Below are 12110 nucleotides of genomic sequence, written 5' to 3'. Positions count from 1 at the left end.
AGACTTGTAGCCAAGGGCTATGCACAGAAGGAAGGGATAGGCTACAATGAAATATTCTCTCTAGTGGTAAAACACACTTCAATCCAGGTATTACTTGCTTTAGTGGCCATGTATAATTTGGAGGTTGAACAGCTTGATGTGAAGACTGCATTCTTCATGGTGACCTGGAGGAACAAATTTACATGGAGCAACCTAAAGGTTTCAAGGTGCAGGGAAAGGAAGATCATGTTTGTCTGCTTAAAAAGTCGTTTTATGGTCTTAAGCAACCTCTTAGGCAGTGGTACAAGCGCTTTGATTCCCACATGATGAGGATCGGCTACACAAGAAGTGAGTATGATAGTTGTGTTTATTATAAAGTGTTAAGTGATAATTCCATTATTTTGTTGATGCTTTATGTTGATGATATACTCATTACTACAAAGAATAAACATGATATAGTCTCTTTGAAGTCTTTGTCGAGTGCTGAATTTGAGATGAAAAATCTTGGTGCTGCTAAGAAGATCCTTGGCATGAAAATCCTTTGCGATAGAAATACAGATAAACTTTAGGTAACTCAGAAGAGGTATATTGAAAATGTGCTAGAGCATTTCAACATGAAAAAGGCTAACCTGTTAGCACTCTGTTAGCTAGCCAATTCAAGTTATTTGAAAGAGAATGCCCTATAACATATGAGGAGGTGGAGGATATGTCTCAGGTCCCCTATACTAGCACAGTTGGGAGTCTTATGTATGCTATGGTTTGTAGCAGGATGGATTTGTCTCATGCAATCAGTGTTGTTAGCAGATACATGAGTAATCCAAGGAAGGAGCGTTGGAATGCAATTAAGTGGATCTTCAGATATTTGAGCAAGACTAAAGATATAGGTGTTATGTTCAGTGGCAAGGAAAGTTTCACAGAATTGGTGGATTATGTTGATTCTAACTATGTTGGTGATTTAGACAAGAGGAGATCTACTACGAGGTATGTATTTACATTGACTGGTGAACCTATATCATGGAGGGCAATGATTTAGTCCACTACAGAGGCAGAGTATATGGCGGTAGTTGAGGCTGCCAAGGAAGGAGTCTGGTTGACTGGACTGGTTCGTGAGTTGGGGTTGGAGCAAGGAGGTATAGTGTTATATTGTGACAGTCAAAGAGCCATACATCTTACAAAGAATTAGGTGTTTAATTCAAGGACAAAGCTTATTGATGTGAGATTTCACAAGATCAGGGAGCTTGTGTCAGAAGGCAGTATTCACTTGAGAAAAATCCATATAGTTGTTAATCCTGCAGATATGTTTACCAAGCCAGTTACTACAGAGAAGTTTGAGTTCTATTTGGACTTGATTAATATTATTCATTGTTGAAGATGATGGACGAACCAAACTGGTGCAGGTTTGTACCTCTAATGAGGTACAGGGATGAAGACGTCGACAAGTTATCTTTACAGGAGGCTCGACAGAATTCAAGCCAAGGTAGAGATTGTTGGTGTACGATGTCTTGTATTCTATCACAGTTTAATCCAAGGAGTATTAGTGCAGCATCTCGACAGGCAGGACAGTGGTCTCGCTAGTGGGTTAGCAAGTCGTGGGGGTTCCTGTCCCCTGCTGTGTAGGGGGCATAGCCCCCCGCTCAAATTTTTTATTTGAGGCCAATTGTGTACTTTCCAGATTAGGGTTTTTCACTATATATTGTAGCGAGGGTTTCTTTCTCTGCAATGCAAGCAATATTGAGAGGTGTGAGAACAAACACTGTAACCATATTCTCCATTGAAAGTGAAGCAGGATCTCATCTCACTGGGGACGTAGGCAATATTGTCAAACCTCGTAAATATATGTGCATTGCTTGTTCTTATTTTTCCATTATCTTCTGCATCGTTTTAGGGTTGTGTTTCTACAATTTGAGAGGCCAACTAAGGAGATGACCCAACACCTGAAACCTCTATATGTCAAAAGGAGCATGGATGGAAAGCATGTTTCGAGGGTGGTGGTTGATAATGGTGCGGTAGTCAACAGTTTGCCACCACGAATGATTGTCAAAGTTCAACGAAATGATGATGATATAATTTCAATCGATGCTATGGTCACAAACTTTTTAAAAGGAGCTAGTTTGTCAAAACTAATTCTTCCAATCAAACTATCACACCCTGCCCCAAATTGGCCAAGGTATGAGGCACTAGATAGCCACATCCAGTCAGCCTAACCCTCTAAGATAACAGATGCAGTATCTTAATTTCAAAAATGCCATAAAGATCACAACTAAAATCAAAATACATTAATAAAATCATACAAATATCACTGGAGATGTACTAAAATGATAAATTACATTATACAAATTTTCATGTCTTTAAACAACCACAAATTCAATATTACTTACTACATATTTCATAATTATTCACATCAAAAGGTATGACTAACATAACAAAAGTGAACTCCATCAACATCCTAGTGTCTTGTAGACACAAGCCTCAGAACCGCCGCTGAAATCCAATCCTGCCTCAGCACCAATTCCACAATCTAAAAAAATAGTGATCAACGAGAGGTGAGCTTCACAAGCCCATTGAGGGGTGTATATGCAAGCACACGTAAACAAATGATGCAATGCATGCTCAAACAAATTAGATGATACTCATGATCCAGTCTTAGCAAACAATTACTAAGTCCAAGATAGGGTATCAGTGCTACTGCAACATAGGTCGTATCCCTGTTCTTGAAAAACTCATCAGTCACCCAGCGATACAAGCTAGTTGTAATTCTGGAGCTTATAGGTCCCAAAAAACCCACCGGTCACCCCACAAACCTCTAATGAGTAATCCCACCCTACAACCCCTGTCCTGAAAAGCCCATCAGTCACCGAGCTATAGAAGAGTCATTGTCCTAGAAATTCCCTCGGTCACCTGTGTTGTGGGGTAGCCATGGTCCCGAAAAACCCATCGATCACCTGTGCTACATCCGCCTCTGAATACAGTATGTCGTACTATGGATATGGTACTCTCACAAATATGCCATCCCTTAGGATTAGCCAGTACCTAACCCTCTACTGGCAAGGGGTATAGCACTAGGGTCTATGAATCCTAACCAGATGCAATCTACAGGAATGTGTAGACCATCATCATTCATCACACACCATACATACACACATCCTTTGACCTCTAGGCCCATAGTATCAAAAAGTACCTCGGCCACACTGTTCCCTAAACCATCAGAGCCATAGTCATAACTATACTACTGACCTCTGGAAAGAACCTCAGCCACATCGTGCCCCAGACCCTCAATACCATAGTTACAACTGTAACACCATCCACAAAATCACCATCCATTTTCATAGCTCCCATTCACATATCACCAAAAGCTTACCTCACTTACCTCTTCAGTCCAGAACCATTCCACAACCTCATCATTTCATTTTCACAGGTTAGCAAGTAATAATAGCGAAAGGTAAACAAATCCACCATATCAAACAACTTGCATAGCAGCAATAAAACATATAATTCATGCAAAAAATAGATGTAATGCAAAAACACTCCGTAAAAGAAAGTCAAACACCCACTCACCTTGAAACCTGAATCACAAAGTGTGATAGGATTCCCGCAATCGACTTCGTATCCTTGCCCAATTGTTTAGGTTCCTAATCAATGTTGTTTCATATTATTAAACATGTATAACACCTTATATGACTAAGGATAGGTTCATTGCTGAACCCAAAACAATTCCTAAAGTCCCACGTACTAAGCCTATTAATGTCTTGGAAAAGCCTTTGAACTACCCCTACCTATAAGGTTAATTTGGGTAAACAAGGTAGGGAACATAACCCACAAGGTCAAGGTACAGTTCAGCCAAAACAGGGGCTGATTGGGCTTAAAACACCCCAATCAGCGGGTCACAAACAGCTGGCTGCTTGTCCAACCGACGGGTCAATTTTTGCAGAAATTTCTGCACTTCCCTAAGTTGTTCTGCTGATTTCTTTGGCTTGGGCTGCCCATGGCCAATGGGTATTGACCATGGCAACATGGGGTCCCTAATGCCTCTAGGGTCATTTTACAACCTCCAAACTCCCAATTACAGTATTTAAAAATTACATAACATTACACTTGTCACACCCTGCCTCACATTAGGTCAAGGTATATGGCATTGGACACCTCACTACATCTAGTCAGCTTGTTTTCCTCAGGATAGCTCATAACATCACTACACACACACTCACAGCTATAAAATCAGAGTTTATAGAGATATAAATAGTCCATTTACCAAATATATTACATAATTTCAATGTCCCTAATTGATACTGTATATTATAGTTATCCAGTGGAAGTAAACATAATATATTACATTTCTCTCAAGAAAAATATTTACACATAACATGGTGTCTCCTCAGTTATTGAAAACATCAAAGTACTCTCCACACCAAAAGTGCTAACCGTGGAAGTGTATATACACAAGAAATACTCCAGAGTATGTCTACTCCTAAGAAGTACTCGCCTCCGTAGGCATAGTCATCGCCAAAAGTGCTAACCGTGGAAGTAAACATAATTTCAATGTCCCTAATTGATACTGTATATTACAGTTATCCAGTGGAAGTAAACATAATAGATTACATTTCTCTCAAGAAAAATATTTACACATAACATGGTGTCTCCTCAGTTATTGAAAACATCAAAGTACTCTCCACACCAAAAGTGCTAACCGTGGAAGCGTATATACACAAGAAATACTCCAGAGTATGTCTACTCCTCAGCAGTACTCGCCTCCGTAGGCACAGTCATCGCAGTCACAGTCAGAGTCAGGTCCATAGTCGGCCTCATCCTATAAAAAATGGGCCAACTGATCCAAGGCCATGGCCTCATAATCAAAGTTGGAAGTCGGAAAAATCGTCATCTAGGAGAAGTAAAAGAAAGGGGGTGAGCATATCATGCTCAGTGAGGGGGTGGGGCAGGCAAACACACACAATACAAATGATGCAATGCATGCTCCACACCTTATATGATGCTCATGAATCTATTTACATTACACTACTTTCTAGGCCATTTACTAAGTTTGATATCAATGGTATAGTGCTATGCAACGTAGGTAGCATTCCCTACTGTGTACGTTGGGCCTCAAGAATACAAGCTCATTGTAGGCAGGAGTCAGCCAGTATCGGTCAGAGCCTCGATCCCCCTGCTAACCCCTAGGTTAGTAACCCCGGATAGTCATGCATACAGTACGTCGTATCCTACCGCAATCCGTCTCTGAGTACAGTACATCACACAAATGGAAGTGTACTGCTGACCAGGCAACCACTCATATCGGGTTTCATCGGTACCTATCCCCCTACTGACAAGGGGTTGTAGCACTTGGGTAGTGATACCTAACCCAACAATTCTACATGATGCACAACCACCCATCATATGCACACACCAAAAATGGATATTTGTCAAATAACCCATCTTACCTATCTTACCTTTCTTACATCTCCAGATCCACCAAAATAGTGTTTTCAAGAATAGAGATCATAATGCACACATCAATATGCATGAGGTACAAGGAATTACAAGCATCAGAACAAAATAGATAAACACTCTATAAAATATCAGGGCACCCACTCACCTTGATATACAAGATTACAAAGATCTCCCTTCTAGGTTGGGTAGGTTTCCACATTGCAAATCAGATTCCCTATTCCATGGAATATTTAAATCATCAACTGTGTAATCAAACCTTATTATAAAGTTTAGATTTCGTGGGGTATCCTTACTCCTAACCCTTTCTGATAGGTTTCAATTCTAAGCGGAAGTCTAATTCATTTTTATAATTTTCTGAGATCAGATCCTAAAAATATTAACACCATCCTTTATGGGCCATACCATTCTATTTACACATATTTTACAGGTCCACAACAGGTTTGGAGAGTCATAGGTCAAAACAGTAACCTTGCTGGCCTTTGAAACCCCAATCGATGGGATACAGTGTGGACAACGGCTGGCCGGTCGTGTCCCACTGGCTACCCAAATTTGACAGAACTCAATTCTGCTAAGTTCCTACTGTTTTCTATCATGGTGATTTGGGTTTTACCCTCTACCTGGAGTCTGAATTGGTTATAACATATTCAAATCCTTAATTTGAGCCTCCTGCTAACCGATTTATGGGCTCCATTAATAAGCTTCAAGATTATGAAATCCAGTTCTACAGAATTTCAGAATATATCCTAGAATTAGGAAGTTCTGCAGAATTAAATTTCTTTTCCCATGTATCTGCTTAATTGAAGCTAAATACAAGTCAGGAACAATAATTAACATCAAGTTATGCTTGTACAGAATTCCTATGTAAAGAAGTTAATAAAATTTTGTTAAAAATCCCAATTTCTATCATCAATTAAAACTCTACTCAAAGTGTTTTGTAAAATTCCCCTTGGTAGGTCTTAATTCAGCCCCAGTTCAAATCTGGACTATTAAAATTGCTAAAACCCTATATTCCAGGGTCTGGTTGGGTCAAGGTTCCATCAATTGGGTCCCTAGCAGCCCACAGGAATTAGGGTTTTCTCTACTAGGCAACTGCATAATTCATAGAGAGCCCTTGGCTGCTCCCTACTGGCAAAAACCCTAACCCTAACTTCCATATGCCTGTAAAATCACTTCCCTAACCCTGGTACAGCAGTGCAAGACTTACTTGGCTGCAAGCTTGGTCTAATAGCTGCCTGAGACAGGTGAGTTCCCTTACTATTTCTCTCTCCTCTTCTTCTTCCTTCTCTTTTCTTCTTCTTCTTCTTTTTCCTCTCTTCCTTTTACTGTTGATGGCTGCCCACGGTTAGGGTGAGAAATTCTCCCTAAGTCCCTTATATAGGGCAGCCCTATATATATATATATATTTAATTATGTATGTTTAGTCTTATATCTTATACTATATTTTTCCCATTATTTTTATGGGCACAATGTGTATATTTATTTCACACCTTATCTAGCTTATTCTCATAAGCGTAAAATTGGAAGGAATGTGGGTCCCACCATGCAAAACCAACCAGAATTGCACTGTGCCAAGCTCAATTGGCTGGCTGGGTAGCTAGAGGCTCTCCCACCGGTTAGGCCATTTTGGGTTCCCCCTTGATCTATCATCTTTCCTCTTATGTTTGTTCTATGTCGTATTATTTTACCTGTCGGCCCACACTCTTTGATGGTCTCTCCAGCATTGTTGATAGGCTGGACAAGAGCAAGTAGGATCACTCCTACCCTCTTGGCACTCTACAGTTGCCAACCAAGCCAATACTGGTTTCCCTTGCTCTGGCTTCTTGCCTGTACACAAGTAAGGGTGTATGATCAGATTAGGATATTACAACACTACCCAATTCTCTAAACAAAATTCAGAATTGGACCCGCATTGAGTAGACAAGAGGGCTGAATTTATTCACTCAATTAAGGTTGAATATACAAGAATACAGTCATAAGAATCATATTCTAACCTCAATTGAGCTTTTCCAAAGTTTACAGGAAGGGATTCATGTCAATACCTTCTGAATTCCAATTCTAAAAATTATAAAATTTCTGCCCATATTCTTTTGCAGAAATTTCTGGAATGAACAACCCTAATTGAGTTCCTATTTGCATATATTACTCATGAACAGTAAAAGTCCTCTGTTCTAGGGTTTGCAAGGATGAATTCAGAACTAATTAGATCCTTGAACCCCTACATAACTTGAGTATTCAGCCACAGTAACTGAATTCAGTCCATAGGGACTCAATTTCAGTCCCTAGCTTGCTGAATTTCCTAACCCTAGCATACTACTACCACTAACCTAATCAAATTTGGGAAAATAATAGGGCAGCAGCCCCAATTCCCAGCTCTCTTCTCCTCCTCTTCTTCTACTTATTCTTCTTCTTCTTCTTTTCCTTTCCGTTCTACCGTACCACACAGCAAATAAGATGAAAACCAGCAACTGAATTTTCCTTTATAATCCAGCCAAAAAGGGTCCTTAGGGCCCATTTGGCTGAACACCCCAAAAATACTTTCCAAAATCGATTATTAACAACATAAAACTAAAACTAATTAAAATCAATTTCTGATTAATGGCCCCCACCAAATACTGACTTATTAAATTGGATTTGGTCAGCATTATGACCTCTACATACGAGGTATGTACAAGGCTTAGGGGTATAGAGATGTGGGCCCCACACAGAAAACTCAATTTTTCCTGCATTCTACTAGCTGAACCGGCTGGCCGGTTGGCAGTTGGGTATCCCACCGATTTGCCCATTTTTAACTCATTTTCTGTCCTACCTCTTGGGCTTATGAGTCTACTCAATGTAGGACTGGTATCACTCCTATTTGGCTATTTTGTGCTCCTTCCTTGGATCAGTGGTCAGCCAAATTGTCTCTTCTACTTATTTATTTCTTAGATCCACCGCAATACAACCTACTTCATGTTATGAGTTAGGCGATACCCTTGGACTCAGTTGCTTTCAGTTTAGGGTGTTACACGAACTCAAGATTGGAGGGTGTTGTTCTATGACTGTCTTTTTTTTATGGATGCAATAAAAAATTACAATGCTTTGTTAGGACATGATTGGATTCATGCTAACAGTTGTGTGCTATCTTCTTTGCATCAATTGCTCATTTTTTGGAGTGAAGGTGGGAAGGTTGAGATTGTGACTGGTGATAGCCGACCATTTTTAGTAAATTCTAGCTTGGCTTATGGTATTTTTTACCATGAAGATGTGTCACCAATTAAATTTTTTGAGCCTGATGAGGAAAGTAGACCAACAGTAATGACGGTCAACAAGCTTGGTGTACAGTGTACTTTACTTGAAGATCAACCATCACTGGGAGATACCACATGCAAGAAGATGGTCTTAGAGTAAGAATAATTTTGAAATGGAATAAAAGAAAAAGGATTCTATTTCAGAATGCTCTCTATGTATCAGTTGGAACAAAGATTGGTGGAAAATCCATCTATCATGACCGAAGAAAAGAGGTCTGATCTCAATGTTGAGATTAAAGACTTGTTGCCAGCACCACCAAAAATGGAGGAGTCGTTAACAGAAGTGCTGGATTCCTTGAAAGAAATAAATTTTGGTTTTGAAGAAGATAAGAAACCTACTTTTATAAGTAAATTGTGATAGTCAGGTTTTAAAGAAAGACTTATAAACTTTCTTATAGAAAATAAAGATTGCTTTGCTTGGGTTTACTCAGCGATGCCAGGTTTAGACCGTAAATTGGTAGAGGATTGTTTATCGATCAATGACAGTTATAAACCTTTTAAGCAACCTCCAAGAGAGATGGTGTCACACCACGCCTCCATTTACATGAAGGCTGCTAACCTGGTTACACAAGTGTATCCACAATCCATCAGGATTTCCGATGCAGTACTTTAAAGTCACAAAGTTATGAAATGAATTTACAATCCATAATACATAATAGTAATCAATAAAATAACATAGCTGATGAATTCTATTGATATCTACAATGTTTACACAAAAGAAAGTTTACTCCTATCATAACATATTTATAAAAATACCCCCAGGGTTACGTCAGGTATGCACACAAAAGGAATCAAAAAGAGGAAAACAATAACTATCAACTTCAAGGTGTCCCAAGGCACAATCATCACACATGCAACAATCTTTGTGCTACTAGCTCCTCGACCCATAGTTCATCTTTGTATAGAGTGGGTGCCTTTATGATGGCCTCAAGAGGGTTACCTACATCACCATCTAAAAACATTGCAACAAATGGGGTAAGCTCCCATAAAGCCCAATGAGGGGTGGATAGACAAACAAACACAACCATATATGAAATTCTATAATAATGTCAATGCTCAACAACATCAATATGGATGCAAATTAAATGAATGGAATGTCATGATCCGGTTACATAACACTGAGGCCTAGTTAACATATTCTAAGTCCATATTTGGTTTTAGTGCTACTTCAATATAGATGATATCCCCAGTCACGAATATACGTTGTCAGTCACTGAGGATACAAACTAGTTACAATTCAGGAGCATACCGATCCCTACATGGCTACTTTTGTACTCGGTCAATCCCTATTAATAATCCCCCATATATACCTCAACACCGAATTCAACATTGTGTGAAGGGTATACCACAACACCAAATTGAGTATTGTATGAGGGTTGTCACGACGTCAGTGCCCCCCGCCTCAGTTATTGAAAATTCCCCCAATCTCAGTTCATCGGACAGTAGGATTAGCCAATACCTATCCCCCTTGTTGGCAAGGGGTTGTAATGCCAGGTTTATTCTCCTAACTCGATGTAATCTAACATAAATTCATATCACATTGTAATCATACACACAAGTTGTGGGCATAAGTGTCGGAATCTAACCTTCGGCTACCCTATACCCACACTCTCATACTCTATGGGCATGTAGTGCCAAAACCTAACCTTCGGCTACCCTGCATCCCATTGATCAATACCAATCCATATACACACACGCTATGGGAATGTAGTGCCAAAACCCAACCTTCGGCTACCCTACATCCAACTTATTAGCACCAAAATACACATCATTATGCACATTCAAATTCTAAATAGTTCATGATCATACGCATAAATAAATATGTTATAAGCACTCTGTAAAATATTCACAACCCAACTCACCTCGCGTTCCTACTTGTTGCTTATTTTTTATGCTCTCGTGCCAAGTTACCTTACTGCTTGACGACTCTATCATAGGAAACACGAAGGGTTTTAGATCAAGCAGTATATACTCCTAATTCTCTTCTTATGGTGTTGATCATACTACCACCTTATGGTTTGCCCATTTTAGGTAAGAGTTGTGAGGGTAGCTGTAACACCCCAAATCTCACCTCTTCACATTGACTATGAACAGGCAAGAGTAGCAGGTTGGAGAGGCCAACACTAGCTTGGCTGGTAGTAGTGGAATGCCAGGAAGCGAAGGATGACCCAACATGTACCTATGCCTCCTGCCAGCAGTGTTGGAAGAGTCAACAAGCAAAGTGTGCCAATAGTTGATTATTAACCCTTAATATGGATTGGATATGATAGGGATTATAAAAGACTCAAAGGGGAGCAAGTCTGGCTCAATCGGCAGAGAGTTCTTGACATAACAGGCCTGTCCTATGAACAGAATGGCCAGAATTAACTGAAATGGGTCCGACTCTTAGAAATATGACATGTGGACCTATTTCCATGGGTTTGATATGATTAAATGAGTCAATTAATAAAATTATAAAATTAATTTAATTGTGGGAACATAATTAGTTTTATATATGTAATTACTATATCATATTTTATAAGTAATATGATTATATATATAAATATTATAGAGATAGTGGGCCACTAACCACTATACCCCATTTATTTCACACAAATTTACTTGGACAGCAAGAAGAAGAAGACGAAAAGAAGAGAAAAGAGGGAGATCAAGGAGGAGATTGAATCTTAGAATGCTGCTGGAAAGGTCAGCAAATAGGTAAGTGTTCTTACCTACTGTATTGAAAGAAAACTTCAGAAATTGAAAGGGGCTTAGACCAATTTGATTGACTATGCAGTATGGAATAAATTCTGAAATTTCAGCAAGGATTTGATAGTAAGGATGTCTTGATTTTTACTGTTCTTCGACGGTTTAGTTGAAGGACTTTAAAAATTAGAAAATGGTTACAAAAACCATGGCCGATTGGGACTTAAGAGTGAGGATTCTCACTAAGTTTCTTAAAACAGAAAGAATACATGTGAATTCAGAGAAATCCTACCTTAATTTTTTGTTCTAAGGTTGTAAGGATAAATGCAAGATGAATAGAGGCTTGATTTTTCACATGCAAGGTGAAATTAATGGCAGATATTGTGCATGCAACCTTAGATTGAGGTCTGATTATGAAGCTCTTACTTTAATTCATACTTGTGAATGAGATTATGAGAATAGGAGGTATGATTATGGAAATTTCTGCTGAATTAAATAATTAATCAGAATTAATTAAATGGGTTAATGATTGGATTAACAAAGTGATGGAATTGAAGTAGTAAGTTATTGTTGTGAGAATACAATACAGGAACAGAGGGAAATTGACCAGAACAGAAGTCAAAACCAGCAGAGAAATTGATAGAATTGAAATTCTGAAGAAAACGCATGACTGGTGAGAGACATCAGGCCAGCCTGTCGGGCCAGGGTGTCCATCCA

General features: G+C 39.1%; 1 long non-coding RNA gene across 1 annotated transcript; it reads right to left on the bottom strand.

Moving 5' to 3' along the window:
* Nucleotides 1–2231: 2231 nt before the first annotated feature.
* LOC122067114 lies at nt 2232–6770 on the bottom strand. The gene is made up of 3 exons (XR_006136592.1): nt 6626–6770; nt 5567–5635; nt 2232–2497 (listed from the first exon to the last, which is right to left on the bottom strand). It is a non-coding gene; the product is annotated as an uncharacterized LOC122067114 (long non-coding RNA).
* Between the last annotated feature and the right edge of the window lie 5340 nt (nt 6771–12110).

This window comes from Macadamia integrifolia, unplaced genomic scaffold (genome assembly GCF_013358625.1).
Source record: "Macadamia integrifolia cultivar HAES 741 unplaced genomic scaffold, SCU_Mint_v3 scaffold2719, whole genome shotgun sequence".
In the NCBI taxonomy this organism is placed as follows: domain Eukaryota; kingdom Viridiplantae; phylum Streptophyta; class Magnoliopsida; order Proteales; family Proteaceae; genus Macadamia; species Macadamia integrifolia.
The sequence above is the reverse complement of the archived record's forward strand: the minus strand, read 5'-3'. Positions and strand labels throughout refer to the sequence as shown.